Genomic DNA, 11945 nt, shown 5'->3' on the forward strand with positions numbered 1-11945 from the left:
TTTAATAGACATTAAATATTACTAAATATTTTCCTATTTTGCAAATTATTTTATTTTAAAAGAGGTAAAGCTTTCTTTTAAAACTTGGAAAAATAAATATTTATTGCTAATCTCATATACTTATTTCAGCTTAGAATATATTAGTGATTATTCTGGTTATTTAATATTAATAATTGCTCTTTTTAAAAAGTTGATCTCTCATTTGGGGATTGGGTTTTAAATGTAATGTTAAGATTAGTATGATTAAGTACTTTGAATTCTTAAATATTCATTTTAACCACTTTTAACAAAATCTAAGTTGAATGCTTTTAAAAGTTCTTCTAAAACCATTGTCAGTTTTATTTTGTAAAATCTGCTTCAATAATTAGTCTAGCCCTGTGAATGAACTGCTTTTAATAGAGTGATGGAAAAAGGGGGGAGGGGAGATGCAGGAGGAGAAAAATGTCAAGTGAATCAATATGATTAATTAAATTAAAGGTGGATTCATAAAACTCATATTCATAGATTTATACAGTATATTCACAGTGACATTTAAAACATGTTTTGAAAATCCCTAAATAAAGTCTCATGTACATGAAGACATTTTCCATCTTTAAGAAAATTTTTTAAAAACTTAACTACATAATAGAATCATACAACTTTACTGCCAACTCCTATACATTTTAATAGTTTTTTGACAGAAACAGGAAGAATTTTAATATGTAAAAGTTTTAAAGGAAATTAGATGTATTTTTGCTACTTTCAAAGATGTTTATGCTTAAGCCAATAGATAATCTTGACTGCTAATGCAACATAGGTTTCCTTGTTTTAAATGTGTATGAAGGTCATTTTCGTGTTAACCCATTAAGCTTATGACTCTGTGTTGTTCTTCTATTGGATAACTACATTGTTAAACTTAGCAGGTCAAATATTTATAAAAACAAAAGTTAATTTTCACTTTTGTTTAAAAAAGTTGTGACATACCATGTAGAGGAAAGGAAATGGTTCTTAGGTTTCTGAAATATATATATATATATATATATATATATATATATATATATATATATATATATATATATATATATATAAAAATTCAAGTAATACAAAAATAAAATACCTGAAGCCTACTTGTAGAACTAACTTCTATCTATGAATGATAAAAATGACAACAGGGTCTTTAACATGGCACAACATTTAAAACAAGAGATTTGGAGAGAATATTCAAGTTCAGACAGTACTTAATGGTGTGAATTGTATGAAAGTCAATTTAACTTAAGAAAATGAATAGTCTTTAGGTATTAATTCTGAGTTGTTTATGATTACTTCCTCCCCAACGTCTATTAATGTTAGTGAGTTTCTCCCCCAATACTGTGTTTCAAATTAGTATAAAGCTTTCTATTTCTGCTTTCGTGAGGGGTATATTATATCGCTTTCACAAAAATCCAGTCATAGCTTAAGATATTTTAACAAACGACAATTTTTTTCCCTGTAAGAAAGGTTCCAAGATAAAGATTTTACATCACAGAGAAAATGGAAGAAAATTGAGAGAATACTTTATTTCCTTTAGTAGCCTGCTATTGATAATGAAAAACAAGACAACAATGTAATTGATAAAACAAACCCCAGAGGAAGTTTCAAGTATCTCTAACAGGGAAATATTCATAGTTGTAAATAGCTCAATTTTATCTCTAGAACCTAAAATATGTATCCCTGCTCCCCCCAACCCAATCTTGCATCCAATTTCAATACTTCAGCCTTATCAAAGTAAACAAGCTATTGTAAGAATAGAAAATCCAGCTAGGTTGGAGGGCTGCTGCCACTTCCCTCTCTTCCTAGCACAGTTTGGTGCCAATAGCTTTTGGAAAGGGGAAGAAAGAAAGGTCCGCTACTGTGCTGTGTGGAAGTAAAGGGGCAGAGGGGCATCACTTCAATCTCTTGGCTCTGGTCCTTTCTCACTCTCGCATCCTCAGAGAAAAGAGATGCTCTTCATTCACAAAACAAAACAAGAAAATCTCTATAATTATTTTTGGCTCAGCTCCATTGAAATTCATTCTCCTGGAAGCATCTCTGTTTTAGATTAAAACAATGCTTAGAATATTCATTCTCTTCTCTCTCTCTCTTTCTTTCTCACTCACCGCTCCTGCCTAGCACCCACCCCCAAGCACCACTCCCCGGACCCCCCTTCCCACCATTTTTCTCTTGCTTTCTTATATCTCAGTCTTGGTTTCTCTTGCTCTCTGTCCCTGCCTCTGGTTGAATTTTTTTCTCAGTCATGCCAAAGTTATATCTCAGAGGTTTTTAATATCAGTGCCTACAAGTGCCTACTCAAGGTCGTCATGTTTAATGTCAGTTGTTCAAGTCTCATACCTTCTTCCAACCTGGAAATTTCCCCAACCCTATATCCCCAGTCATATCTTATGGTTGTTGATTTGTGATCTGATGTTTCAAGCCAAAAAACAGATCACTTCTAGTCTTACCTTGTTCAGTAAAATTGGGAACAAAATTTACTTTCTCTTTCCTCCAGCCTTCTCTTCAATACCCAATCCTCAAAAGATGGACAAAATCTTCATTGCCCATAGGACATGGTAGTTACTGAATTCCAGTGGTAAAGCATGGAAAATTATTATTTTAAAAATCCATTAATTAGTTACTGACAAAATTTAGTGCCCCAAACCATATAACTATTAAAAATATTTTTTTCTATCACTAACTTTTTTATTTTATTTTCCTTAAGGGCAAAACATTTTTACCATTTTCCTTTTTGTTAAGGCACACACACACAAAATAATTCAACAAATGGAAAGTAGGAAGCTGCTCCAAATAGTTTGTGTGTACATATTAATAAAAGTTATTAATGTGCTGTGAAACATGGGATTCTCTTTCCTGAAACAGTGGATTCATTTGGGCTACTACTACAAGGCAAGAATTATATTTGTGATGTTTTACATTTTGTGGAATTCCAATTTCTTATACCTTTTCATTCTTGGTGACAAAAATTTTTGATAAACCTTTCATAGACAGAGGTAGATCTGATACCTACTTTCATTAGCATTAATGTGTCTTTCTATTTCTCACTTTCTAATTTGAATAATTAATTTGTGCTTGTTTTAAATTCTTGGTTGTTAGCAAAGGCATCCAACCTTAGTACCTATCACCCGTGGAGTGTGCATCATATTTAGGGGTGCATTTCTGCTCCTTTGAACACTGAATGTTTTGTGTGGATACTGTAATCACATATAACTAAGTCCTAGCCTTCCTGCACTATCTTGACAAACAAAACACAATCCGGACAGTTGCCCAGATGTGAAATGTCTCTGGGATTTCCTACCTGACCAATAACAGAACAGCAATCTTGTAAGCATTTATTTAAGAGTTTGGGAATCTATTTCTAAGACCTCACAAGAACCCTGATTACTGAACTCTATTTGGTTTACCGAATAAAGAGAGGGAAAGAAAAAAAAAAAAGGAAAACCACACACACTGCCATTAATTACACTGTAAACATTTAATAAATATTCTTTCTTTCTATCCTTTGCCCTTTGCAAAAGGAAAGGTGGTAATTTACATGTACTATGCCTCTTTCCTCTCATTGTTCTATTTCTTTTCTTTCTGGCTTTCTTTTACTTCTGTAGAAAAGAGGTGGACATGTTTGAGAAGATAGAAATGTTTACCTAGTACATTTTTTTTCTTCATATAAAGAAACAGCCTAGGCACTTTCTACTCTGTCTTATGACCTTTGTTAAACCTCTGATTCTGGAAGCTGCATTTTAATTACAAAGTATTGTAAAGGGAATATAGTAAGTATACACAGCCCTTGATTCTTAGCCAAATGAGAGAAAATTTAACAGCAATGTATGGTTGCAGGAATGGTTATGTTTGGGATCCATATGCACGTTCAACTCACACATTCAAGCAGTGCAATAAAGCAGGGAGAAAACAGCTGATACACAAAAGGGACCGTCTAGACAGTACCCCATCAGTCTGGCTAAATTTGGTGCTGGCATTCCCAATGGGATTGTAATATAATTGTTCTGGTGTCTGCGTTCATTCCCCCTGTCAAACACCATTCCAAATATACATCCTTCTCCCCCCAACCCTATTTCTTCCATAAATATGAAGCCCAAACTCTGCCATGCTAGAAAGAGTGTTAGATGGCCCAACCTTAAGAAAACATTATAATTAAGCAAAATCATGTTATTTAATTCCTTTAAAAAAATCCTCCTGTTACTTCCTAACTCCAAATAGAATTAATTTCAGGCCAATTTAAATAATTTAAATTAGAACATGGAAAAATGTTAATGCAAATACAAATAACCTTGAAATAGTGAACACTTTAGATGAAAGCAAATAGGCCTTTTTACCCCTTTATATATATTAACCTCTGTTAGAAAATTTAACAGAAATCAGAGATGTGAAAGTGTAATGATGGACATGGATCATAAATTCTAATGAAGAAAAAGCTAATGAAAACAATGTTAAGTGAAAGCACTGAAAAATGCAAATTGTGTATTTTTTTTCTTTCTTGGGTTTAAAAGCCATAATATTTTTTTCTCTCTAAACATCTTTTGAAAGTTAAATTTCTGTCAATTTATATAGGAATTATTTAACATATTTGGTTTTTTAACAAGAGAAACCAGAAATATTTATACACTGATTTGTAGTAACTATCAATTAATATTTTTAGAAATTTTCTGGTTTAAGACATTAGGAAAATGAAAAGCACTACTTACAGAATAAAATAAATGGAAAAGCCCAACATTAAAATGAATAATGCACAGATTATTGACAAAAATGCTTATAATCTAAAAACTTTCAAACACTGAAATGAAAGCTGTCAGAATCCTTTTTTTTTTTAAGGAAAATGCAGATTTTAGGATTGCCATGTAATATATCAACCAGATATACTTATTTTATTTTATGTTCTAAAGTGTCACCTCTGGGTATTGTTTAGATATTAAAATTGACCAGGAAAACTTTTTTTAAAACCTTTTATTCTTTTAACTCCAGGAAAAATTATCTTGGGAAAGAGGTTGGGATGTTTGTTTTGTTTTGTTTTATTAATTGTGGGCCTATATTTGTACTACTGTTTTGGAGGTTAATAATCCTTTTCCTGATCCTGTATACAGAAATTTGTCTCCCATCTCAGCGATTCTGAGATGCTAGATTACAATCCCAAATGAGCGAAGAATGTCTCCCCACCCCCACCAGGGACCACTCTAACTACAGCAAATTCAAAGAAAATACTTCAGGCACTAGATCCTGGCTTTATCCAACTTCAGGAGGCTGAGGCCAGCCCACCAACCAAAACAGGGCACACTAGTAATGGCTTTTGCAGGAAGCAGCAAGACACAGGGCCTCAACTCGCACAAAGACAGAGCACAAATGCACAGAAAATCATCACCAAAGGGATCAGGAAATACTCAGATACATTTTACAGATGTCTTAAAACTCTCAGGTGGAAATGAAAGATTGAAGATTATAAATGTCTTAAAATTCTCACGTGGAAAAATGAGATTAAGAGATTGTATCCTTACATTTGTAATTTTTAAAAATAGTGATTTTATATTTTTTCCTTCTTTGTATGAAATTATTCTTCTGACTTTGCACATGGGTACAAGAATTTAAAAAGACAACATATTAATATTTGAGCAGCGTCTGCCTGAAGCTGGGTGGTTTGCTCGTGATTGTTTTTTATTCACTTTATTTTATATTTTTACAATATATACTGGTAGAAAGTGAAAGAAAGGCACGCTGTAGGCCTCTTAGAGATGAAACAGCAAAATCTGAGTTTTATACTTGGTTTTCAAACTATCGAAGAACATCCTATGAGACCTCTTAGGTCTTAACTGGATTAAAATGAATATATTTGTGCTCTGGCTCTTTTCAGCTAACTAATGTGCATGTGAATTGAGAGTGTGCGAGGGAACGGTGAGAGCAAGTGTATGTGACACTGGGGGAGGCTGCGGGCTCGGGCTGAGGGTGACTGTGTGAAGGAGCGTGCAGGATGGTGTGGGCTGCCTCCAAAGAGGGAGAGAAATGAAAATTAGCAGGCCTTGGGCTCTGGTGCGTTTTGTCTTGACGGGAGCCGGAAGAGAAGCTTAGTTAGGAGACAAGGAGGGAGGAGAAGGGTGGGGGAAAAGAGAGGGTGGAGAAGGGGGTGTGGCGTGTGTGTGCGTGTGCGTGTGCGTGTGCGTGTGCGTGTGTGTGTGTGTGTGTGTGTGTGTGTAAGCGCTGAGGTTTCAGTTATGCTGAGCTCTGGGTTTTTGTTTTGTCGGTTCCTAGCCTAAACAGACTGGAATTTCAGGTTCAGGTTGGAGTGCATGCATGCAGAGGGATGGTCGTTCGAGTTTCTTTTTCTGGCCCTTCACCATGGTTGCTGCTCCGAATGTTACTGCTGCTACAGGGGGGGTGTTGGGGGATGGGGGTCTGTCTGCAGCTGCCCCTCTCACACTTGAATAAAAGAACTTTTTTTTCAGGGGTAGGGGAGCTGTGAATACCTTTCCCAATAAGAGATGAGGCATATTGAAAACTATATTAAATTACCCTGATTAACAATTTAGCCACGAACAGGGGAGCTTTGGGAGATCTCTATAGGCAGGACTGGGGGCTATTCATGCCAGCAGCTAAGAGGTCGAAAGGTTTCTGAAGTTCACAGGCTCAGAGCCTTTGTTATGCTAACAGACAATCTCAAATCAGCGGCCTAGTGGACTGTGAAATATAAATGATTCCTTGAGAACTTCCAATAAGTTGTCACTCTTGCTCTCCAAATACCAGGACAGGCTGCTAATTTCTAGCAGGCCCTTTTGCAACATCGCCAGCCCTAAATGAATGCCTTTGTAGTTCAAATATTCTTTTCAAGGGAGCTGTCCTATCATCATAGCCCAAATGCATCTTGGTTTTGACTATTAAATGAAAATCAGGGCTCAGCAGTGCTTGACTTTTCCAAGTGGCCCGATGTTTGGGAAGGGTGGTGGCAGCTCTCCTGCACAAGTTAGCACCCACTGCGGGAGGGCCAGGGCATTAATAGCAGCCAAGACCCCAGGAGTTACCCCAGCTCGAATCCCCACTCTCTATCAGGAACAATGCTCCGGGAGAGATTTACGTGGCTTCCCTCAGGCTGGACTACCTTCTTCTTTCAACCACACCAACGTTTCTCTGATTTATGAACCCCAGAGTGTTCAAGAGGACAGCCAGCTGACCTGCCAGCATCTGACTGGTCCCTTGAAAGCATCAACTTTGGAGAAGGATGTATTCATTCATCAGGGCAGGAGAGGCCAAGGGGAAGAGGGCAAGGTGTGTGTCCAGGCCATGCCCCTAGTATCAGATGCCTGTGGATATTATTTTATCATTTGCCCATAAGAAGGATATAAACATGGCTTATGATCTTGGGTATGACCTTTGAGCATGTCCAGATGGATAGAGAAAAGGTCCAGGCTCTCGGAGTCTGAATTACAAAGCTTTTTAAATAAGGAAAACCACTCCCCATCCTAAACCCCAGACAAGTTGAGGGGAGTGAGACTGAGAATCTATCTGGGAGAGTGTGCCCAAATCAAACATTCTAGTAAGAAAGGACAAAGCTAATTTATGTGAATAAGAAAACACAAAAAAGAGAGGACAGAGACCAAAGGAAATTAGAAATCCATCTGTATCAGTCTTCACAAAGGAAGGGATAAAACCTTTACAGGAATAACTTGGGTCCTAAAAATTTTGATATTTCTGATTCCATGTCCTCAACTTCTTTACTGAAATACAAAAAAGTCCACGATATCACAGAAGTCTCTGCTTTTTCCAAACAGAGCAGGTTTGATTTCTGGCAAGGAATGGAAAAAAAAAAATCAAATGGACTGTATTTCTTGCTATATTCTTAGAGTAAGTTTATAAGTGTATAAATACATAGAAGCAATGTATTTTAATACACCCTTAAGTAACTTTATAAAGCTTGATGATACAGCTATACAGAAAAACAAGGGCCTCGATTACCTTTCGTCTTCTTCCTCTCACTACGATGATTTACAAGTATTACTAACCACAATGATTTTAAAATATTACCTCAAAAATGGCTGCGGAGTTCATTTTGATTGGTATAGAAACTGATGTAAGTAAATACTTTTTTCTGCCTTAGGTATACGAAGACTTACAACTATATATTAAAAAATTAATTATAAATAAGAATGGTGGTATAATGTGCACCAGTTTTGAAATCATCTAGCTTACATGTTTAAATCTTGTTTTTTTCTTAAAGCCAGGATACAACGTACAATGGTAGAGGACTCTGGGATTCAACTCAGAGAATTTAGCCGTCAGAACAGGAGAGCGTTTAGGATTCAGATCCTTATTTGTTTCAGATCCTTATTTGTTTCGCCCAGTAAAACAATCTGCAAATCGTATTGACTAGAAAAATTAACTCAGATTACTGACACAAAAGGAGTAAAAGTTTGTGGTTTCTCCTGTCAAATACCAGAATTAGACAATAGTTCGTTATTGATCCACTCACACCCTTTTCGGAGGGACTTAGGATCGTGGTTACCCTTATTTCAGAGATAGCAGAATGGTTGGCATCAGATGCACATCTCATTAGACAAATATGAAGGCAACACTGATAGCTAAAAGTTCAACGGATGCGACACAACTTGCTTAAATTTAACTCTTCACCCCCTTTCCATTTTTAAACATTTAATTAATGTTAAACTGTAAGTATCTGCATGTTATTGACACATGCTGGACATTCAAAGGAGAAACACCTTCCCTGTGCTTCCAAATACTTATTTTACCACTTCCAAGTGTCCTCTCTCTTTCTCGTCTTTAACACATCAAAACAGGGAAGAAAGCGCTTTTGTGTTATAACTACAGAGAAAACATTGGAGAATGTGTCAATGCTGTGAATACCAGCACCAGTTTGGGGGCTGGTTTGTTATTCCCCCTGCCGGGGTATTTCTTTTCCCTTTGCTTTTGAGTCTTTAAACTCTGGCCACTTTGAGAAAAGCAATGGTTGAAATGAAAAGTTAGGACAAATTGCGTGAAACCTGTGTGTTGCCAGGATAGGAACATGATGAAAGCAGTGTTGGGACATTACAGAGCCGGAGCAGCTCTCCACACACACACAGAAAATTAAAATAAAATAAAAAATAAAAGCTGGTCTTTTAAATTCATCCTTAACTACTTCAGATCTAAGAGAAAGGGAATTCATGTTTAAAAAAACAAGTTTCTAGGGTTGTCATTGCTGCATAGTGAGGGTGTTTGTGTATGTGCATGTGAGTGTTTGTGTGGGGAGAAAAGAATGGGGAGGAGAAGGGCAGATAACTTTACTGACATATGAATTCTTTAGATAGCAGTAAATGAATGGTCCAAATAGACATTTGTTTCCCTTAATAGGTTTTGTACAGGTCTCTTACAAGCCGTGGCATATGTTTCATTTATATGTATATTTATTTAGAAGGATAGAGAATAATAGGTGTACTTTGTCTATAGTCGCAGTTATTATTTAAAGTCCAAAGAGGTTACAACTTTTTTCTACTCCAAACACTGATACAAAGGTCCCTTGTACATGCCTCCTGCATTATGTTGAAGGCCAATTAAAAATGAAGATAATATTCTAACTCTCGAGCCTTGGGATGAGGAAGAAGGAGGCTAAAAGGAAAAATGACTCCAAGATGGCTGCCTCTGCCTTCTTCCCCTCCCCGCTGCCTGTTTTCCACATAGAAATTCATGTAATATTTTGTTTACAAATCACACTGTAGGTCATCTGTGAATGAGGCAGTCTCCGAGGCACCAGCATCCACCTAGAATACCCTCATGATGCCGTCGAGGTATGGAGAGAGATTAAAATGCAAACATTCAAATGTATTTAGATGTGTACATAGTGATTGGACTCACACACATACACACTTGAATGTGTGAACAACACACACGGCTGCAAAAGGAATAAAAGGCTGAAATCCTTCTTAATTCTTAGGACAGAAGGGCAAAGGAGGACGCCAGGCCGCCACCTTCCTCCCTCAAAGGTCCAAAAATGCACTGTTCATGGTCTGGATTCGATTTTTTAAAAAAGATATATCTTACTGATGACTCTCTCATTAGGCAGACTTCTGAAGTCTGGGGAGACAAGATTTCCATAAATTATCTCTCTAGCTCATCTCATGCTGGTGCAAAATGCAAAGCTAAAATTGTTGTTTATTTTAAAAATTTTTTTGCATTAAAAAAAAAGAGAGTGTACCACGCTCACCAGCTTCCTGACTGACATGTTAAAGGATTAAGAGCACTAGTAATTACTGCTATTAATTATAATAAATATACTCAATCATAAAATCCCACCCATAAAGCTAAACTAAAAATAATGTCGAGAATAAATAAAAGTATATTTGGGGTTTTCTAACAGATTTATAGCGGGTTACTGTGTAGACTGGAGTACACTAGGCATAGAACAAAGCAAGTGGTTTAGTTCCTATAGGAAATATATTAAAAAGAAAAAAAAAAAGAAAAAAACCCACAACCCTTTATCTAAAAGCCATCAGGGACAAGTACTCAATACGAGTTAACAAGCAGGAACTGATAAGATAACATTTATATGAGGTCAGAAGTCAAATGCCATTCAAAGGCTTTTAACCTCTTGGGTCATAAACAGGAAGAGTTAAAAGCAAGAGGTAGTTATTTATCGGATTTTAAGGGTACCTTATCATTGCCAGAGAATCACCGATGATGAAACTAATTAGGATTTATAGAAAAAGAACTTTGTAGCTGTTCAAAGAAAATTAACCTACCATAATTCTTCAGTTGGTAGGGAGAAAAACAAACAAACAAAAGAATCCCTTCTTTTTGGGGGGAAAATAAATCTAGCAATTTAAACAGATTTAGTAACAAAATCTCTCTCAGAAACAATAATTTGTAGCTAATGTACATATTGATTAATATATGGTGAATAATATACCTTATAAATTCTGTATTAACAATCTAACCACAAAAATAAGCATTGCATAATTTATTTCCAAGTTTTGATCTTTTTCTTTTACTCCCCTTTCAGACCTCCTAAATTAGACAGAATATAACTCCGATATCACAATCCTTCTTGTCTCAGAATGCCATCATTTATAAATTGAAAAAAATATGTATTCTAATAGCAATTATTTTAAAACATCAAAACTACTTGATTAAATTTTTATCTTAATCTATTCCAGAGAAACAGATGTCTCTTTATTTGCTGTCAGAATATTTTCCTTTGTTTTGATTTTTGTCCTTTTTTGTCTTTCCTTAGGCTTCTATTCCAAACTCCCAAACAGTTCCTGGTCCTAGAGTCCATGCTGGCTTATATTTTCAAAGCATACCACCCCCCCCTTTTTTTCTCTATTGCAATAAAAGAAAGCAGATCTAGATATTTCTTTCTAGAGAGAGATAGAGGGATTGTTGTTAGGCCTGCTAAGGCCCACTGTTTCTTTAAACAGAGTCCACAATACACTAGGCGAACATTGTGGATTTAAAATGCTTTTAAATATTTATCAGAAGTATTTTATCATCATATTCAAATGACACCTGGAGTGCACTCACCTTTATTGACAATCTCTGTTCTGAAAGTCCATTTGCTTCCTTAAAGCCCCCCAAGCAGAACAAGGACTACCCGTTTTCATTCAGTTAATGTTTAGTAAAAAACCAAGCAACCTTAATCAGCATGCTGATTGCATCGTCAACTAACAAATAATTTACTACTCTGAGCATTGCATTCCATTAAAAGCTCATTAAATTTTCTGTTCTCCAATGGGAGGTTTAGCTTTTGAACTGCATGCTTTTGCTTCGAATGATCATTCATTCAATTTTTGCAAAATGTTGTGTTTTTTTTTTTCCTAAAGTATAGGTGAGCATTTCAATACCTATAGACTGCAGACCCATGGAAACACAGCCCAAGGCTTGAGTATGTTCCATTTGATTTACAAACTCTGTTTCATAAAAATTCAACATAATCTCTTGCACTTTTAGGA

At 35.9% G+C, this 11945-nt stretch overlaps 1 long non-coding RNA gene across 1 annotated transcript in view; it reads right to left on the minus strand.

Annotated features, from left to right (window-relative positions):
• LOC132422167 (uncharacterized) overlaps positions 1-11644 on the minus strand; it is a 39607-nt gene extending 27963 nt beyond the window's left edge. Inside the window, exon 1 of the long non-coding RNA XR_009518822.1 lies at positions 11518-11644. This is a non-coding gene — a long non-coding RNA (uncharacterized lncRNA). The remainder of the gene's footprint in view (positions 1-11517) is intronic.
• Positions 11645-11945: the final 301 nt, after the last annotated feature.

The sequence above is a fragment of the Delphinus delphis genome, chromosome 3, assembly GCF_949987515.2.
Source record: "Delphinus delphis chromosome 3, mDelDel1.2, whole genome shotgun sequence".
Taxonomy (NCBI): domain Eukaryota; kingdom Metazoa; phylum Chordata; class Mammalia; order Artiodactyla; family Delphinidae; genus Delphinus; species Delphinus delphis.